Source organism: Salvia splendens, chromosome 2 (genome assembly GCF_004379255.2).
Source record: "Salvia splendens isolate huo1 chromosome 2, SspV2, whole genome shotgun sequence".
NCBI lineage: Eukaryota > Viridiplantae > Streptophyta > Magnoliopsida > Lamiales > Lamiaceae > Salvia > Salvia splendens.
The window spans coordinates 32,140,349-32,162,012 of NC_056033.1; the positions used below are offsets into that span (position 1 = coordinate 32,140,349).

Sequence of the window (21,664 nt, forward strand, 5' to 3'; positions counted from 1 at the left end):
TGGGAATTTTTAGATAGAGAGTGAATATGAAATGGAAAATAAAAGTGAAAGCACGGAAATAGCCGGTAGGTATGGACTGGGACGGTTTTGCAGGCGGTTGCAAGCATGACGCGAGCAACCGTACGTCTCCCTATAAAGTCATCATTTGAAATTCGAACCGGCGCCACCTCCCTCCAAAATTTTTTGTTCCTCAATTCCCTGCCCCATGTAAATGCTCTCTGCAATTCCACACTTAGAAGAAAAGAAAAAAAAACAAAATTGAAACGCCAGACTCCCAGGTCAAGGGTTTAACAAATGATAACTCAAGTTGCCTACGGAGTCTGGTATTTCGAAAATATTTTTGGAAGATTATTATTTTTTACTTTGTTTGGGATTTTCTTGTTTAAGAAAAGCGATTAAATATTTACACTTTCTTTCAAGTATTCTTGAGATTCCCTGGGTCAGGGTATGGATAAAAAAACTTCTCAATTTACTTGACCCAGGATTTCTTCAAGAACACTTCCTTCCTAGAGTGGTTAGGAGATATCAGGGAGTGCGCGTAGAGGTACTTCGTCCACTACACACAGCTCCGAGTTATCCCTAAATACCTTCACGCGATGACCATTGACGAGGAAAGGCACAGAATTCGAGGCACCTCCTTGGATCTCTACTGCTCCATTTGAGCGAAGGCCAACGATAGTATATGGTCCGATCCACTTGGACTTTAGCTTTCCAGACATCAGCTTAAGCCTGGACAGGAATATGAGAACTTTCTGCCTAACTTGTAGTTCCTTGGTCCGGAGATTCTTATCATGCCAGAGCTTAGTCTTTTTCTTGTACCACACGCGGACTCGTAAGACTCAAGCCTCAATTCTTCCAGCTCCTGGAGCTGCAGTTTCCTTTCTTCCTCACAAGCTCGAGGGTTCATGTTAATCTCCTTGACCGCTCAGTATGCCTTGTGCTCCTGTCCAACCGGCAAGTGGCACATCTTGCCGAACACTAACCTGTAAGGAGACATCCCAATGGGCGTTTTATATGTTGTTCTGTAAGCCCATAGTGCGTCGTCAAGCCTCTTACTCTAGTCTTTCCTTGACGGGTTCACCGTCTTCTCTAGTATTGCTTTGATCTCCCTATTTGATATTTTCGCCTGGCCGTTAGACTGAGGATGATATGGTGTGGACAACCTGTGGTGGACTCCATATTTTTTCATTAAATCTTTAATCGTTCGGTTCCGGAAGTGAGTTCCTTGATACGAAATAACAGCCCTAGGCACTCCATACCTACTAAAAATATTAGACTTAAGAAATTTGGCCACTTCACTGGCTTCACAAGAGGTAGTAGACTGAGGATGATATGGTGTGGACAACCGTTTGTGATGGAAATTGGCCCGGTTGATGCTGAATACCCACGGCCTATGAAATCTGGCTCATCTGGTTATCGATGCTCTTCATGTGAATATTCAGGTCATTCACATTAGCTTCAACCTGCACTAGCCGTTTGTTGGAGTCCTTCATGCACTCTCCCGTTTGCTTCATAAAGGCCATTAGCACATCTTTCAGCTCATTCTTCTTCGGTTCTACGATTTGGCCATTTGATACCTGGAATCCGGGTGGTGGTTGCAGGGCATTATTCGGGTTCCCGTAGGACAAGTTGGGATGCACCTTGTTCCCATAGTGGTTGTAATTGCCTCCTCCTTGGTTGGGGTGGTAATTGTTGAAATTTATGTTATTGCCACCTTGATGAACATAGTTCACATCTTCTACTCCTTGTTGCATCTCAGTCCCAACCTGACTCGTTCCCATATACCCAAGCTTGTCAGTTATGAATTCCAGCTGCTTGGATATTGCATCCATCCTATCGTTATCGGAGGTGGATGCCACCCTATAAGATTTGCCTCTGTCGTTTCTCCATCCATCATCATATGAAGCCACCCTCTCAATCACTTCAAGTGCTTCAGCCTCCCCCATTTTCAAGAGAGATCCTCTGACGCTCATGTTTAGTTCACCCATTGCTTCCAGCGTGCCTCCCCTGTAGAAGGTTAAGATCTGTTGTCCCGGAGTTAGCCCGTGATTGGGGCATCTTCTCATCAGCTGCTTGAACCTTTTCCAAGCCTCCATGATATTCTTCTGAGGGTGCATCATGTATTGAATGACCTCAGCTTGGGGTTTGAGTGCCTCGCTAGGTGGATAGTATTTCTCCAAGAACAGCTCCACCATTGCATCCCATGTGGGCACAGAATTAGGACCCATGCTGTCATACCAGTCCCTCGCCTCGTCTTTCAAAGAGAATGGAAATAATCGGAGGCGGACTTGCTCATCTGTGACCCCATTCGCCTTCACTGTGTTGCTGATCTGTATGAACTTGGTGAGGTGCTTGTTGGCATCTTCTGAACCTGTCCCACCAAATGCGTTTGCTTCTGCTCTATCTATCAACCCCGGTCTCAATTCAAAACTGTTGGCCGCTATCCCCGCATTATTGACTGGTGGATTGGTAACCTGTTTGTAGGCAAACTGATTTTGTACGGGCACTGGCCTCACGTTCTGCTCATCCAATTGCCTCTGCATAGCAGCCAGCTGCAGACGGAGTTGATGAATGACAGGATCCTCATTGTTGTTCTCCCCTTCGTTCTCCATTAGAATTGGAGAATGAGGCTCGTACTGTATAGGTGACGGAAGTGGAGATGGACTGGGTGATGGAGTTCTCTGGATAGGAGAAGGTGGACGCCTGTGAGCGGGTGAAGAAACCCGAACCCTTTGGTTTACCCTTCTCTGCGCGTTCCTCCTTCTGTTGGATGCTTCGATCTCGGGATCGATAGGCTCTAAAGGTGGACCCTTAGAACGCGTGTGCATACAACCTGAACAAGGAAACACATCTATTAGAGAACTCAAAAATAAAAGTACAAATAAAGCGAGTAAAATCTAGATTAGTAATCTCAATTATTATCACGATATTAAGCTATAGTGACACACAATTGTCCCCGGCAATGGCGCCAAAAACTTGACTCGACTTATTTTAACACAAGTAATACCCGCAAGTGTACGGGGCTAGTGTAGCAATCAGTAAGCAAGAGTATCGTATCCCACAGAGACAATTTTGTATCAACTTAACTACCACGAACAAAGATCAACTACTATCTAGACAATCAAGTGCAGTTTTGTTTGTTCTAACAACTACTAAAAGCACATAATAGGCAAGTAACAATTAATAACAAGAAAACACGGTGTGATAATGATATGAAAGATAATATGGAGAAATTGTAGAACTAAAGGATCCGATGCACAATTCCAAGCTCTTATCCAATTGATTCGTCTTACCTTTTGGTGTCTCTAGAGTTACTAAGTCAACCACGATTATAGATTAAACCCCCTCCCGAGGTGAGAAACCTGTAGATTAGATGCTAGAATTGAAGTCCCCTTCTAATCCTAAAACCTCTAACTCCCAAAAGTTAGATTAGGTTAATGACCTCACTCAAAACCTCAACTCTCCCGAGTTCTATTGTATTAAGGTGTGAGTTATTCTTCTTTCCGGATTAACTATTTCATCTCCCGATTAATCTAATTAATCCTACAAAATCAAGTGGTGATCAAGCAATTGAAAGGAATAAATCCAAGAATAATCAAATAACTACACGAGCAAGGCAAGAACAAAATCAATCGGATAAAAACTATGAAATTAGTGCATCATCACCAAGAATTCTACAAGAGATGTTTAGCTACTCATGTTCATGACAAAAACCATGTTCAACACATAGGAATTTAGCAAAAACATGAAATAAAGATACTAAGTACTCCTGTGAGATCGATTTATGGAATGAAGCTTCAATCTTCCGATGTGGACTCTTCAATCTTCAAATCTCTCTCTCCAAAGTGTTCTTGGGGTGTGTGTGAATGTAGAAGGTGGTAGGTGCAGAATATCTCGAACCCTAGGCTTTCTCTCTCTTTTATTCCCATCAAAAAATCGCGTTTTCAGCTTTCAGACGCGTTAGACTATAGTACCCGGCCGGGTTGAATTATTACACAATAAATTCACCCGGTCGGGTCTCCCTTTTAGACTCATTGCTGGACTCTGGCTCTACCCGGACGGGTCGGATTATTACACAGGAAATCCACCCGGCTGGGTCCCCCTTTTAGGACCGTTGCTGGAATCTGGCTCTAGCCGGCCGGGTCTGATTATTACACAGGAAATCAACCCGGCCGGGTCCCCCTTTTCGCTTCTCTCCTGCCTCTAAGCACTATATGCCTCATTTTCCCCTCTTTTCATCTGTTTTTCCTAGAACACCCAACAAACACATAAAACTCCGAAAGGTAGAATAATCGACTAGATAAAGACAATTTCGAGTGATAAAGTCGACATTTAGCACTTCACCATACCAATTACACCTATGACCATATGAGTTTGTCAATGGCAGTGATTGAGCCCATCTCTCTGTTCCCATTCTGGAATACACCTTCTAATTACCTGGTCGGCTCCCATTCTCCATAGATACGGGTTGTCCCAAAAGTAGTATCTGGCTTCAATTTTCAGTTTCATCTTCTGAGCCCGGGAGATTTCTTGTGAACTGGACACCTCTCTAGTGACCTTGCTAGGTCTGCGAACCACGGTTCAGCATTTATCCGGCAGTTCCCTTTCTCGGCATCCCCTGGACCTATTAACGCCACAATCTCTTCCCAACTGATAGGTCTAGGAAATGCTTTTAAATAGTACAAATGTTCCTCGGGGAATGCATCTGGTATTGCTTCCTCGGTCTCCCCTTGGAAAATACGACTCAGGTGGTCAGCCACCTTGTTCTCTGTTCCTTTCTTGTCTTTAACCTCCCAATCAAATTCTTGTAGAAGTAACACCCAACGGATCAACCTCGGTTTGGATTCTCTCTTTGCCAGTAAGTACTTGATAGCTGCGTGGTCCGTGAAAACTATCACCTTTGACCCCAATAAATATGGTCGGAACTTCTCAAAGGAATACACGACTGCCAGCATTTCCTTCTCCGTGGTGTCATAATTTTTCTGGGCCTGGTTGAGCATTTTAGAAGCATAAAAAATCACATAGCTTTTCCCATCAACTCTTTGACCTAGCACTACTCCCACTGCATAATCGCTTGCGTCACACATGATTTCAAAGGGTAGATTCCAGTCGGGCGCTCTAATGATGGGAGCAGAAACCAGTTTATCCTTCAGTAGCTGAAAGGCTTTCTTGCACTCTTCATAAAAAACGAATTCCACTTCATTATGCAGCAAATGAGTAAGCGGCTGAGCAATCTTCGCGAAATCCTTAATGAATCTTCTATAGAAACCCGCATGCCCTAGGAATCCTCTCACTTATTTCTGATTCGTCGGGTATGGCAATTTTGAGATCACATCAACCTTTGCTCGATCTACCTGTATCCCCCTTTCCGAGACTACGTGCCCTAGGACAATTCCCTCAGGGACCATAAAGTGGCATTTCTCGAAATTAAGGACCAAATGCTTTTCATGTCACCTCCTTAATACTACATCCAAACTTGCTAAACAGGAGTCAAAAGAATTTCCATACACCGTGAAGTCATCCATGAAAATCTCGATGCAGTCCTCCAGTAGATCCGAGAAGATACTCATCATGCACCATTGAAAAGTGCCTGGCGCATTGCATAGGCCAAACGGTATTCTTCTGTAAGCATACGTGTCAAAAGGACACGTAAATGTAGTCTTCTCCTAATCTTCTGGATCTACATAGATCTGGAAGTATCCACTGTATCCGTCTAGGAAACAGAAGTATTGTTTTCCTGCCAGTCTCTCCAGCATCTGATCAATGAATGGAAGCGGGAAATGATCTTTCCTAGTCGCTTCGTTCAACTTTCTATAATCAATACACATCCTCCACCCAGTAACAAGTCGAGTGGGAACCAATTCATTATTATCATTCTTGACTACATGAATCCCTGATTTTTCGGTACCATGTGAACTGGGCTGACCCACTAACTGTCCGGAATAGAGTAGATAATTCCCAGGGAGAGTAACTTCAAGACTTCTTTCAGGTCTTCCTCTCTCATATTCGGATTAAGCTTACGCTGTGGGTCTCTGCAGGCTTTTGCTCATTCCTCCAAGCGGATGTGATGCATGCACAAATCTGGACTAATTCCTACTAGGTCAGAGAGAGTCCATCCAATAGCCTTCTTGTTTCTCCGGATCACCTCTAGTAGTTCCTCTTCTTGTTCATTCTCCTCTAGATAAGCATACTTGAGACCTGGTGGGAGCACTTTCAGTTCTTTCGTCAGTGTGCTTGCCTCCTGGGGTAAGGGATGTTTCTCTGTTCCTTCAGGTATCATGTCTCTCCTTGACCTAGAAGAAGCCTCCATGCTCTCCACATGGGGTGTCTTCCCCGACCTGGCTACTCCTGAATTTTTACAGAATTCCACGATTGCCTCAGCTAGCTCTTCATCTGATAATTCACTTGTGTTCATTGCTTCACACCATCCAGCCACTTCTCTGTCTATAGAGCAACTCATCGCTGAATTTTCAATCTGTTCCTGCATTAATTCTGTCTCAAGATATTCCTGGACTAAGGGGTTAATGACAACAATAGCATGCAAATTCTCTACATCAAGAGGTTTCTTCATTGCTCCATCGATGCTAAAGGTGTATTTTTCCCCATTGTAGTCAAGGCATATAGTTCCATAAAAAACATCAATTATGGTCTTGGTTGTACGAAGAAAAGGTCTCCCTAGAAGTACGCCACTAGACTCAGCAGATTCATTGTCACTCATCTTTATCACATGAAAATCAGCTGGGTACAAGAAATCTTGTATTCTGACTATCACATTCTCAAGCACTCCTTCAGGGCAAATGCATGACCTATCCGCTAGCTAGATCTCCACTTTCGTATCTATCATACTTACTCCTACCAGTTTCTTGTATATGGAAAGTGGTAACACATTTATCGACGCGCCTAGGTCACACATAGCATGCTCAATTTTTACATCACCAATAGAGATGGGCAAGGTAAACATACCTGGGTCATTGCATTTTGAAGGCATCCTCCTCTTCTGAATCACAGCGGGGACGTTCTCGCCTATCTAAATTTTTCCATTGGGTCTATGATGGGGTACGTACTAAACAAGCCCAATAGCAGTGACGGCCCATCAGCCCAAAGCCCAAGGAAGAGTATCAGTTCGGCATTACCAAAGAGTTCGGCCCCAGCCGCATTACCAAAGAGTTCGGCCCCAACCTACACCTCGGTAAAACCCAACCAATCAGTTCGGCATTACCAAAGAGTTCGGCCCCAGCCTACAGCTCGGTAAAAGCCGACCAATCAAGCTCTACTCTCAGATCGGCAAAAGCTGCTCGGCAATAGTTCAGAAGTTCGGTCTCAGTATTCGACCGAACTGGGAGATAGTGGACTCATGCAGAACCTCCACGACCTCCACTACACGATCTATTTAGTGGTGTCAACTCATGCAGGGTCTCATGCAGGATAGCGGACCAAACAAAGAGATAGTGGACCCATGCAGGATCTCATGACCTCCACGACATCCACTACCTAGTTAGTGGTGATGCAAGCCACGACCTAGTTAGTGGTGATGCAAGCCACGATCTTAGTTCAATGTATAAATAGAACTTAGATCAGATAGAGGAGGGGCTCTAGACATCAAATATCATATAGCAAGTCTGTATTTGTAAGCTGTAAACCAGATCAAGCAATACAATCTTGCCCTCCTTTCTTCCCGTGGACGTAGATTTACCTCAGTAAATCGAACCACGTAATTCCTTGTGTCGTGATCTATATTTTTCACCCGCATTTGTTACCATCAAAAATTCGCCAAACCATCACTGGCGCCGTCTGTGGGAAGCAGAGAACCAAATTTGTGATAAAGCGAATTTTTGACCCTTTTTCCACCCCAAAAAAAAAATGCATACCAGATCACATAACACCCATAATACCGTTCGTGATAACCCTGAGGAAGCTAGTCCAGCCCGCAGGTCTGGAAAACAGCCTCGGGAGAAATCTACTTCCAGTTCTCACGGAGAAGGAACAAGCCGCTCAAAGACTCATCGCACCGAGTCTTCCCAGCAGCCCGATTTGAACGAGGCTGTCAAATTGTTTTTGGCCGAAAAGCAGGAAGAGTTCTTAATTTTCCTGCAAAAGAGCCAAAAGCCGGAGACGAAAACGGTGGATTCTCCCTCCTCATCCAGACATGAAAGTCACTACCGCAGTAGTGCTGTGTCTTCCAGGAAGAAGAATCCTCAACCCCGACATGTTCCTGTTCCTCCTCGGTACCGGAATCACAGGAGAACTCCATCTCCTCCATACCGAAGAGATGTCGGGTTCGCCATGTACGGAGCATTGAAGACTCCGTTCTCGGACGATATCACCCGAACTCCCTTGCCACAGAACTACCGAACTCCGTCGATGACTTATGACGGGTTAGAGAATCCTCATGACTTCCTGGGACGCTATCAGTATAACATGGCGAACCAGGGTCTCAATGAGGTCCATATGTGCAAGCTGTTTCCCGAGCTGCTTATCGGGAACGCAAGAAGGTGGTTCGATAGCCTCCCCCAAGGCAGCATTAGATCTTACCGAGATCTAATGGATGCTTTCCACAGGAGGTTCTTTCAGAAAGCGGAAGCCCGAATCACTTCGGCTCAGCTGCTTTCTATACGTCAAAGTCGCGACGAAAAGATCAGCGACTTTATGACGAGATTCCACAAGGAATGCCTACAAGTAGATGATCTCAATGATCTACTTGTCATTTCGGCATTCCAAAATGGAATCCTGCCCGGAGCTCTCTACAGAAAGCTCGTGGAATGCAGTCCGCAAACAGCTCAAGAGATGTGGGACATTGCGGACCAGTTCTCTCGTGCCGATGAGGCAGACCGTCGCAAACGGTCTTTAGACAGCTCATCCCGAGGAGACAGGAGGAAGCCCGATCATAGCGATCAGGGACATCCTCGCCGAACTCCTTTTGGCGATCAGGGACATCCTCGCCGAACTCCTTTTGAAAGGATTCAAAGGGCTCCGGTGCAAGACCGATTGGGGCCACGTCTCAATCCTGAGAAGCCGCCCGCTCAGTTCGTACCATTGAACAAGTCGAGAGCGGAAATTTTCGAACTGCATTCCGATATGTTCGAAAAACCAAAGCGGATGACGAAATCGGCCGCGCGTCGACCTCAGGATCAATATTGCTCCTTCCATCAAGACCACGGTCACGATACCGAGGAGTGCCGACATTTGGCTGCAGGTATTGATGCTCTTGTGAAAGCAGGGACGTTAAAAAAATACCAAAGCAAGCAGCCGAAAAAGAACAAAAAGCAGAGAGGTGCGAACTGCGCTCCTCAGGATCCGAAAAAGCAACAGGACCCCGAAGACGATGACGAGCTGCAATATGATGGAGTAATCCTGACTATTGATGCTCTCCCTGCCGGGAAGACTAAATCGTCCCTGAAGTCAGAGCGCAGAGGCTTCAATCGAGAGGAGCCAACGCATAAAAGGCTGAAGCAGGACGAAGTGATTACATTTTCAGATGCAGATCCCGTCCCGGCCATCTCTCCTCATCAAGACGCTATTGTCATCCAAGCCGGAGTGGCAAACAAACTGATCCACAGAGTGTTTGTGGATACCGGAGCGTCAGTCAGCATTCTTTTTAAAGAATGTTTCGATAAACTAGAAGTGGATCCAGCTCGGCTCAGTCCGGCTCCACTTCCTCTGAAAAGTTTCGCCCAGGAGGACACCCGCCCTGAAGGTATTATCAGCCTTCCGATCACGGTGGGAAAAGCACCTACAAGCTCCAGTACGATGATCGAGTTCTTTGTGGTAAAAGCTCGGTCCCCGTACAACATCATCTTGGGAAGAGACTGGCTCAACGCAGTTCGGGCCGTTTGCTCTACTTATCACCTCACCATCAAGATTCCCACTAAAGGTGGGATAGCGGTCATCCGAGGTGATCAAAAGAGAGCAAAAGAGTGTCTGCAGATTGCGCTTAAAAGTGCCGAGCAATCAGATCGGCATCATCAAGCATAGCAATCACAGCAACCGGAGTCAGAGGCAAGCGAAATGACCGAAGTCACACCAGAGTCGAACTCAATGACCGTTCAGTTATACGAAGATGATCCATCCAGAACGGTCAAGATCGGTTTCGCGGGAACGCCCCTACTCCGGGAAAAGACCATCCAGCTCCTCAAGGAGTACAAAGATGTCTTTGCATGGTCTCCGTTGGACATGACCGGAGTGCCCCCTGAGGTAATCACTCATCGGCTAAATATTGATCCTTCAGTCCGGCCTATAAAACAGAAGCAAAGACTCTTTGCGGCAGAAAGAAATCAAGTCATCCATGACGAAGTCCGCCAATTACTGAAAGCGGATGTATTATTCGAGGTGAAATATCCTTCTTGGGTGGCCAATCCTGTGATGATCAAGAAAAAAGAAGGAGGATGGCGGATGTGCATAGATTTTACCGATCTAAACCAGCACTGTCCTAAAGATTGCTATCCCCTTCCGAACATAGATAAAAAAGTAGAAGCTTTGATCGGCTTCGAAATTTTCTGTTTTCTTGATTTATACAAAGGCTACCACCAAGTTTTAATGGATGAGAATGATGCTTCAAAAACGGCTTTCATTACTGACTTCGGCATCTTTGCTTATAAAAAGATGCCATTCGGTTTAAAGAATGCCGGAGCCACATATCAAAGGATGGTAGATAAGCTCTTTCGGCATTTGATCGGAAAAGAGGTTGAAGTGTATGTTGACGACATAGTCGTCAAAAGCAGAAGCACTTCGGAGTACGAAGACAACCTCAAATCCACCCTCGACGTGCTCAAAAAAGCCAACCTCAAACTCAATCCCCAAAAATGTACCTTTTTGGTAGATTCGGGAAAGTTTCTGGGTTGTTGGTTTCAAGGGACGGACTCAAGGCAAATCCCTCAAAAGTTCAAGTTGTTCAGAACATGGCGATGCCGAAGTCCATACATGATGTGCAAAGACTAACTGGATGTCTAGCCGCACTGAATAGATTCCTTTCCCAAGCAGCCGAAAAGCAACTACCGTTCTTCAAAGTGTTGAAAAAGGCACCAAAGTTTGAGTGGGAAGCCGAGCAGAAAAAGGCTTTTGACGAGCTCAAAAGTTATTTAGCCAAGCTTCCAATTCTCTCTGCTCCAACAGATGCCGAAGTGATATTCTTATACTTAGCGGCATCAGATCAAACCATTAGCGCGGTGCTTGTACGAGAAGAAGGCCTAAAGCAGCTTCCCATCTACTTTACAAGCCGAGCATTAAGAGGTCCAGAAACAAGGTATCAACCTCTGGAAAAAATTGCTCTGGCGTTAGTAAATGCAGCAAGGAGACTGCGGCCATACTTCTATGCTCACAAGGTATGCGTCTTAACCGATCTGCCACTTCGGCAAGTTTTGACCAAGCCAGAAGCATCAGGCAGAATCGCCAAATGGGCCATAGAGTTGGGAGAACACTCAATAGAATATCTACCTCGGAAAGCCATCAAGGGACAAGCCTTGGCAGATTTTCTTGCAGAAGCAAAGTTCGATCAAGCAATCCCTGTTATTGCCGAACAGAAAAATCCTGCCAATGACGAACTAACACAGCCCCAAGAATCCGAAGTAGAACCGCCGGACTGCTGGAGTGGATTCGTAGATGGAGCTTCGAATAAGACGGGAAGTGGAGCTGGTATTCTACTTATCGCTCCCGACGGACACGAGGTAACTTATTCACTTCGGTTCTTATTCCCAACTACTAATAACGAAGCCGAATACGAAGCCCTCCTTGCCGGACTTCAATTAGCGCAAAGTCTATTTGTCAAATCTCTCAAAATCCATTGTGATTCACAAGTCATAGTGAATCACATGCTGGGTACAAGTGAAGCCCGAGATGAGAGAATGAAGAAATACTTGGACAAAGCGCAAAGCATCAGCCGAAGTTTCTCCTATTTTCGGATAATCCGTATTCCCAGAGCGGAAAATAGCCGAGCAGATACCTTAAGTAAGTTGGCCTCAGATCCGAGCTCAAAGGTGGAGGAATTACTACACCGAAGCATTGATGAAGCTGAGGTACATTCAGTAACCAGCTCGCCGAACTGGATGACGCCGATCTTACAGTATCTAGATCAAGGACAACTGCCCGAGGATAAGAGAGAAGCTCGGAAAATCACATGCCGAGCACTTCGGTATGAACTTCATAAAGGAGTCCTATACAGAAAGTCCTACCTTCAACCGTTATTGCGATGTGTAGGACCAGAAGAGACGGACTACATCCTTAGAGAAGTTCATGAAGGATCTTGCGGTAGCCACATCGGAGCTAGAGCTTTAGCTAAAAAAGTTCTGAGATGGGGATATTATTGGCCAACTTTGGTACAAGAAGCAGTGCAGCTCGTCAAGACATGTACGAAGTGCCAAATTCATGCAAATATCCCAAGGATGCCGCAGACCGATCTATGTGCTATGCAAAGCCCTTGGCCTTTTATGCAATGGGGCATAGACATAGTAGGACCACTACCACAAGCTCCTCGGCAAATGAAATTCCTTATCGTTGCCGTGGATTACTTCACGAAGTGGGTGGAGGCTGAACCATTAGCTACGATAACGAGCTCGAAGGCATTGGATTTCGTCTGGAAGAACATAGTGTGCCGATTTGGCATACCCCACATCCTCATTTCGGATAATGGGACTCAGTTCACCGACAAGACATTCAAGAATTGGTGCCAAGAGCTGAATATTCAACAGCGGTTCACTTCGGTCTCCCACCCACAAGCAAACGGACAAACGGAGGTAACAAACCGTATCTTGGTGAAAGGGTTAAAAGCTCGGTTAGAACAAGCCAAAGGACAATGGGTAGAAAATCTCCCTCAAGTCCTATGGTCCTACCGAACTACACCTAAAACCTCCAACGGTGAAACTCCGTACAGTCTGGTGTACGGCACTGAAGCCGTGATTCCGGTTGAGATCGGCGTACCCAGTCCCCGAACTCTAAATTTCTCCTCAGAAATGAATGATGACGGACTAAGAGCCGAACTAGATCTGGCCGAAGAAAGAAGAGAATTGGCCTACATAAAAGCAGCCAAGTACAAGGAGCAAGTAGCCCGGTATTATAACCAAAGGGTGAAAAAGCTGCAATTTCAAGTGGGAGATCTCGTCTTGAGAAACAATGAAGTAAGCCGAGCAGAAAAGCTGGGCAAACTCGAACCCACATGGGAAGGTCCATATCGGGTGTCAGAAGTCCTCGGCAAAGGGTCTTACAAATTGACTCACATGTCAGGAGAACAAGTACCCCGAACATGGTACATTTCCAACCTCAAGAAGTTCCATTTGTAAGAGACAGTCCGGTCAGTCAGTCTTGTGTCTAGTTCGGTCCTAGGGGTATGTGCTTTCTTTGTTTCTTACTTGTTTTTCATGTTTGTCTATGTGCGTTTTGTTCGTCTATGTGCGTTTTGTCTGTCTATATGCGTGTCGTCTCTTACAAATGTTACTGAGGTATCTTGTTCTTTGAAGGCTGATCCCCTTTTTTAGAACATATATAAGCCAACGATTGTGAGTCCAAGCTTCTAAGGAGGATACAAGACCACAATTCAGCTTAAGAAACAAGCAGTTCGTCTGAAATGAACTGCAACAAAGGGAAAGTCCGATCCACGCGATAAAACTCGCCGAACTAGGACAAGGGAAAGTCCGATCCACGCGATAAAACTCGCCGAATTAGGACAAGGGAAAGTTCGATCCCCAAATTAGGACAAGGGAAAGTCCGATCCGAGCGATAAAACTCGCCAAATTAGGACACAAGCTTAGTCCGGTCAAAGAAATTTACTTCATAAGACCAAAGACGAGTCCGGTCAAAGAAGTTTACTTCATAAGACCAAAGACGAGTCCGGTCAAAGAAGTTTATTTCATAAGACCGAGGACCAAGTCCGGTCAAAGAAGTTTACTTCATAAGACCAAAGACGAGTCCGGTCAAAGGAGCTTACTTCATAAGACCGAGGACGAGTCCGGTCAAAGAAGTTTACTTCATAAGACCGAGGACGAGTACGATGAAATTTTTTCGCTGAGCTGTAAATACGCAGTGATAGAAGCGAAATGAAGATTTCATTTATTAAAACTTGTTCGGCATACAACTCCGCTGCCCTACGAGAAGGCGTTACGCTATTACAAAGGACTATTCTACTGTCCCTGGTTGCTAAAGTTGAGCCATCTATTCACAAAATCCTCGTGAAGCCGAGTTCGGGCGTTCTCGGCAGCTGAAGAATAAGCAGGTCGACGAGATGCTCTAATCGACCTACTGCCTCTTCCCTGAGCCCGGGAAGCTCTAGCACCTCGGCGGCGAAGAGTCTCTTCACGAAGCATTTGTTGATCTTGCTCACTCATAATCACAGCTCCTCTACGAACTTCAGTCCGTCCTTGTCTTGACGTTTCCGGTTGCTCCTGAGTCCGTTCTCGTCTTGACGTTTCCGGCTGTTCCTGAGTTCGTTGCTGACTTGGAGTAGGGTTTTGAGCAAGTGAATCAGGGGTTTGAGCTGGAGTGCGATCATCTGTTGGCGGGAAATGCCTAAGGAATCTCTCGATTGAGGGACGCCGGGAAAGAATGATGTCGTACCGAGAAGCCCAGCGCCGCAATGATTTCACGACTTGTTGGCAAGCCGAGCTCTCCAGTGCATTGTTCCTCCGGAGTACGTGATATTCCTCCCACAGTTCGTCAACTCGTTCCTGAACTTCAGAGATGGTCATTCCCCCGCGCCTGCAGATGAAATCCTCATACGCAGTCCTCTCAGCGACGGCAGTGTTCAGCTCGGCCTCCAGATCTTTCTTTTCGGACTCTAAGTCCTTATTGTCGGCCTCCAGCTTCACTAAACAAGCCAAGAGTTCGTCATTCTTCATCTGGTCAGCTATGGCTTTTTTCTCAGCTTCGTCTAAAGCGGAAGAGTACAGCCGCTTCCAGTGAAGTACCTCCAGCTCCTTAAGAGTTAAGAATACAAAGCAGCCTATGTCAGTTCGGCATTTCAGTTTACTGAGCAGGTAGTAAACCACAACAGGAGTAAAAGAGAGTATGAAAAGCTATACGAAGACACAAGTGCAGAAAGAAGAATTTTTTCATTCATAAGAAAAAATTTTTACACGAGGGCTTCAAGGCCATTTTACAACAAGGAAGAAACTAAACTAAGAGAAGGGAGACGAAATCATACTCCGCCAGCTTCGTCTCCGGCTCCTCGGTGAGGTTCAGCTTCCTTCTCCTTGTCTGCCTCAGCTTCAGCCTCGGCCTCCTTGCTCCCCCCAGCCTGCTCGGTGCCCCCATCACCGATCAGCAGCACCTCTTGCTCGGCCTGCCTGTCTCCGGTCTGCTGATCAAGCTGCTCGGTTTCACCCTCTCCGTGGAAAATTGGAGCGGGTGAAACTGGCCCTAAGGAGGCAAAGATAGCCTCCATATTCTCATCCCGGTCAGCTCGGCAACTACAAACTCGGTCAGCAGAAAGCAGGACCGAGGACGAAGCAAGCTCCTCAAGGAGCGGCAGACTCTGGAGACGAGCTGCTATCTCTCGGCCGTACAGCGGCAGGACGACTTCGGGCCCCTGCTCGGCATTATCGGTCATCAGTTTCAGCAGATCACCGACAAAGGCCGAAAATTGATTGCTCAGAAAGAGTTTCTCCGCGAAAGCACGGAGAACCTCCCCTTGGGCAACCACGGCGGCAGCATCCCTCCGTTTCGTCTGCTCTCGCTGGATGACGAGCTGGTTTTTGGCAAACTGGGCTTCATCCTGGGCCGAGATCCTAGCAGCTCGGGCCTTCTCAAAGTCTGCCTTAGCCTGTTCGGCCTGGTGACGAGCAGCCGCCAACTTCCTCTGCATCTCAGCATAATCGTTGGACGCTTTGGAGAGTTCAACGGCGACGAGCTTGGAGAGCATATCGTTCCTCTGAAAATGGAAAAAGGAAAAAGTCAACCGAGGGGCCACACAAAATACAGAAAAAAAAGCAAGGCAAGAAAATCAAGAAGAGAATTCACCTCGGCGAAGTCCGTGGGCCATAAAAAGGGCTCACAGATATGATCCGAAGGAGGTGCCAAGACCACGTCTTTCTCCGGCGCTCTTGGGGGCTTCTGGGTCTTCCCCTTCCTATTTGCCGAAGTCGACTCCGGCTTCTTTGGATCCGAAGAGGTCTTTTGCCTCTTCGGATTCTTCTCGGCATCAGACGCCGAGCTGCTGTGATAAAGGTTCCTTGTGAGGGAAACCTTCCATGTGCCCAAGAAATACCCAAAGCGGTGTTTGATTTCAATTTTTTTGTGTTTTCAAAGATAAAGTAAAGATAAGTTGAGCTAGCCACAAAAACTAAACTCAAAATGGTTTTGGATGGAGAGAAAGAAGGTGAGAAGAAAGTGTAAAGAAGGAGGAATCCTCTTTGAGGACCTATGACCTCCCACAAAGAGATGTGGGCAACCCTAGGCTACTTTCACCCAAAGCAAACACTCCATTGGCTCCACATTCATGACTACACAACCATAAATGCATACCTATACTTGATTTAGCCAAATGAACATAAAACAAGCAACCTACAATGTAGGAATTTGGATAGAAATCTCACATGGGAGATGCTCTCAAAGGAGTCTTCATAATAACATTCATCAAAGTCTGCCCTTAAAGTCTTACAAAAAGGATATTTATAGTTAGGGTTGGAAACCCAAGAAAAGGGCTAAAAACACAAGGAAAATCGGATGTAAAAGTTGAATCGCCCGGCCGGGCGTTTTGGGAAAGTGAAATCGCCCGGTCGGGCGAACTTTCTGGATTCGGCGCTGCTTCTTCAAACGCCCGGTCGGGCGTTCTGGGATGGTGAAATCGCCCGGTCGGGCAAACTTTCTGGACTGTGGACGATGCTCAGCGCACAAACGCCCGGTCGGGCGTTCTGGGATGGTGAAATCGCCCGGTCGGGCGAACTTTCTGGACTGTGGACGATGCTCAGCGCGCAAACGCCCGGTCGGGCGTTTTGGAGGTGTGGATTCGCCCGACCGGGCATTCCATCTGCCTCCTCCATTCCCCTCCTAATGAAGTTTGAAACGCCTTCCCGAAGCCTTTGTCTCATTGATCTCGTGACGGGCCTTCCGGGCAGCTTAAGGGGAGTCGTGGTCGGGTCAGCCCGGGCCTTGGACTTCCCGTTTATATCATCCTCTCCCTCTTGAGAAGGATTTGTCCTCAAATCTGGGTCGTCCCCTACAAAATCAAACGGGCTCAAGTCAGCCACATTAAAAGTACAACTCACGTTATACTCACCGGGAAGATCAATGATGTAGGCATTGTCGTTCACACGCTCTAGGACCATAAATGGGCCATCCCCTCGCGGGGCAAGCTTGGATTTTGCTTTGTCGGGAAAACGTATTTTCCGAAAGTGTACCCAAACCCAATCTCCGGGGTTGAACAACATTTTCTTTCGCCCTTTGTTCACCCTTTGAGCTACTTGTTCCCCCATCTTGCGGATTCGTTCTTGCACTCGAGTGTGCAAGTCTTGTACAAACTTGGCCTTCTTCATCCCACCTACATCAACCATATAAGACAAAGGCAAATCGGCCGTGGACAAGTCCAACGGGGTGAGTGGATTGAAACCATAGACAACCTCAAAAGGAGATTGTTGGGTGGTGGAATGTATGGTCCTATTATAAGCAAATTCGGCTATAGGCAAACATTCTTCCCAAGAAGTTTTATTTTCAAAAACCAAGGCACGGAGAAGAGTTCCCAATGAGCGGTTTACGACTTCCGTTTGACCATCCGTTTGGGGATGTGCGGTGGTAGAGAAAAGAAGTTTGGTGCCCATCCTACCCCAAAGCGTTTTCCAAAAGAAACTCAAAAATTTGACGTCTCTATCACTTACAATAGTTCTCGGGACCCCATGGATTCTTACAACCTCCTTGAAAAATAAACTAGCAATGAATTTGGCATCACTTGTCTTCCGACATGGAATGAAGTGAGCCATTTTGGAAAACCTATCCACCACCACAAAGATGCTATCATTTTTCCGAGGAGACATTGGGAGACCTAGAACAAAGTCCATGGACAAGTCTACCCAAGGATGTGTAGGAGTAGGCAAAGGGGTGTAAAGACCATAATTGTTAGATTTAGACTTGGCTTGCCTACACTCTAAGCAACTACTACAAAACTTTTCAACATGCTTCTTCATGCAAGGCCAAAAGAAATGCTCACTTAGTATGTCAAAAGTTTTAAGCAACCCAAAATGACCCATTAGGCCCCCTAGGTGAGCCTCCTTAATCAACAAGTTTCTCAAAGAGCATGAAGGTATGCACAACCTATTCTCTCTAAAAAGATAGCCATCCAACTTATAGTATTTATCAAAAGCACCTTTTTCACAAGCTCCGTAAATAGAAGAAAAGTCATGATCATGCTCATAAAGGTCTTTAATAAACTCAAATCCAACATATTTGGAGGCACACATAGTAAGCACACGCTTTCTCAAACACACGGTATCACTCACAAGTAAAGTGCCATCATGCAAGGTCTCAAAAGGCTTCCTAGAAAGAGCATCGGCAACCACATTGTCCTTTCCCTTCTTGTACCTAATGACATAGGGAAAAGTCTCTAGGAAAACACTCCATTTAGCATGCCTTTTATCAAGTTTATGTTGACCTCCTAAGAACTTAATAGACTCATGATCCGTGTGTATCACAAACTCCTTGTGCATCAAGTAGTGTTGCCAATTCTCAAGGCAACGGACTATAGCATACAACTCCTTGTCGTATGTGGGGTAGTTCAATTGGGCTTGATTTAGTTTTTCCGAGAAGTAAGCTATGGGCTTACCCTCTTGCATGAGAACTCCCCCGATCCCCACACCACTTGCATCACACTCAAGTTCAAAAGTTTTATCAAAATTGGGGAGTGCTAGTAAGGGAGCATGCGTGAGGTCATTTTTCAAAGTACTAAACGCTCTCTCTTGCTCCTCCCCCCACTTAAACTCAACATTTTTTTTGACAAGGTGGTTCAAGGGTGAAGCTTTTGTGGAAAAATCCCTAACAAACCTCCTATAGAAGCTAGCAAGGCCATGAAAGGACCTAACCTCACTCACATTCCTAGGTGTTGGCCATTCCCTAATGGCTTTCACCTTTTCCTCATCTACCCGCACTCCTTCCTTTCCCACAACAAAACCAAGAAACACAACTTCCTCAACACAAAAAGTGCATTTAGGCAACTTGGCATATAAAGTATGCATTCTCAACACTTCAAGCACATTCCTAAGATGACTAGCATGCTCTTCAACACTACGACTATAAATCAAGATATCATCAAAATATACCACCACAAATTTCCCAATAAAAGGACGAAGTACATGATTCATCAAACGCATGAATGTAGAAGGGGCATTAGTCAAACCAAAAGGCATCACAAGCCATTCATATAAGCCAAATTTGGTTTTGAAAGCGGTTTTCCATTCATCTCCCTCTTTCATGCGAATTTGGTGATATCCACTAGCCAAATCAATTTTAGAAAACATATAGAGCCACAAAGATCCTCTAACATGTCGTCTAACCTAGGTATAGGGTGTCTATATTTGATGGTGATTTTGTTAATTGCCCTACAATCTACACACATCCTCCAACTTCCGTCCTTCTTAGGTACAAGAATGACGGGTACGGCACAAGGAGATAGAGATTCACGAATTAGACCTTTGGCAAGGAGTTCCTCGACTTGCCTTTGTAGCTCTTGTGTCTCCTTGGGGTTCGCCTTGTATGCGGCCCGGTTTGGGAGTGATGATCCCGGCAAAAGGTCAATTTGATGCTCGATCCCCCTCATGGGAGGGAGTTCACTCGGGAGTTCTTCCGGGAATACATCTTCAAATTCCTGCAACACACTTTGGACAATCAAAGGATACGGGTCAAGGTTAGTAGCTAAGCACAAATCCTTACGGACCACGAGGAGAACGGAGGGGTGATTGTTTAGTGCCCACCCAAGGTCGGTTTTACTAGCTATCAAACATTCCTTTCCCCCTCTTGTTTGTGGGTGCTCTCCTTTGGGCGCTTTTATTTTTCTCTCACCACCCCCACTCTCACTTGGCTTTTTTAGCTCACATTCTTCTACTAGCCTTTTTTCCCTATCTCTCTCTCTTTCCTTTTGTAGATGTTGGCTAGCCTCAAACACGGCACTAGGTAGCAATGGCTTCAAACGAACCTTCAACCCGTTGAGCATGTAGAAATACTCATTCGTGAAGCCATTTTTGTAGGCCCTTCTATCAAACTCCCATGGCCTCCCTAGCAAAACATGACATGCCGTCATAGGAATGATATCACATAGGATGTCTTCCTCAACTTCTCCAATCTTCAATGGAACTTTGCATTGAGCCTTCACCCTCAACTCTCCGGAGTCCCCTAACCATTGCAATTTGTAGGGGTTTGGGTGTTTAAGTACCTTCAATCCCAACTTGGCCACCAACCGGTCACACACCACATTTGTACAACTCCCTCCATCTATGATGACCAAGCACGTCTTGGACTTCACCTTACACTTCATATGAAAGATGTTGCACCTTTGCTCCTTATGCTCCTCAAGGTTGGGTTGTACATTGAGCATTCGGAGTACAACCATAGCCCTTAAGGGTGTATCTTCTTCTTCGCCACTAGAAAAAGCTATGTCGGTGTCCGGGCTCACTTCTTTAGTGCCCACACCCTCCCCATCTTCTTCATCTTCCTCACTATACACGCTACCATCTTGCCCGATAACCATTACCCGTTGGTTTGGGCACTCGCGTGCATAATGGCCATACCCCTTGCACTTGAAACATTGAACCTTCTTGTCTTCCATAGGGGCTATAGCTTTAATAGGTTGAGTACCCGGTAGAGCCTTCGCGATCGGCCTCCCTTGGGTGTTTGGATTGGCCATGTTTTCCACCTTCTTGCCGGGAGCACTCCACTTGCTAGTCCCCGTCCCTCCGGTTTGGCTAGACGCCCATTTAGCCCGGCTAGAAACCAACTCCTTACTTTGCCTCTCAAAAGTGTCGGCAAACCCAATCACCTCGTCCAAGGAAATTCCCCTCAATGCCTCCACTTGCACCTTGTGCTTCAAGTTGATGTTAAGGCCATGGATAAATCGATCTTGAGTCGCCTCTTCTCGCTCCTCCACCCCTACCTTGCTCATCAATGATAGGAGTTCATAGTAGTACTCCATTACGCTCTTCGTCCCTTGCTTCAAATCTTGAAACTCCCCTCGAAGTCGGAGGAAATAGGACTTTGGTACAAAGGTAGTCCTCATGAGCTCACACAACTCCGCCCACGAACCCACTTCCCCTCCCCTAACCATCCTTCTCCTCCTCATCGTATCATTCCACCATGTATCCGCATTGCCACGAAACTCGGCTATTGCCACCTTCACCTTATCACCTTCCAAAAAGTTATGGAGTGAGAAAATTTTGCTCATTTGTGACTCCCATTCCAAGTAGGCCTCGGGATCAAACTTGCCGTGGAACTCGGGAAATGTGTGCTTGATAGACTTGGTGGGATCATCATACCGCCGCTCCATCTCCTCCTCATAGTTTCTATATCTTCCATGCCTACCATTCCACCCATGGTGCCCCATGTTTCCATTTCCTCTTCCGCCCATCATGTTCCCGAACCTACCATTCCTATTCCCATTCCGTCCTCCTCCTTGTCCCCCGCGCCCCCCATGATCGTACCAACCATATGGCTCTTCCTCTCCATTACTCCCCTCGGAGGCATCATGATGTGTGTGATTGCTCCTAGG

At 46.1% G+C, this 21,664-nt stretch overlaps 1 pseudogene; it reads right to left on the reverse strand.

Annotated features, from left to right (window-relative positions):
* Positions 1–1,391: 1,391 nt before the first annotated feature.
* LOC121778444 lies at positions 1,392–21,523 on the reverse strand (annotated as a pseudogene).
* Positions 21,524–21,664: the final 141 nt, after the last annotated feature.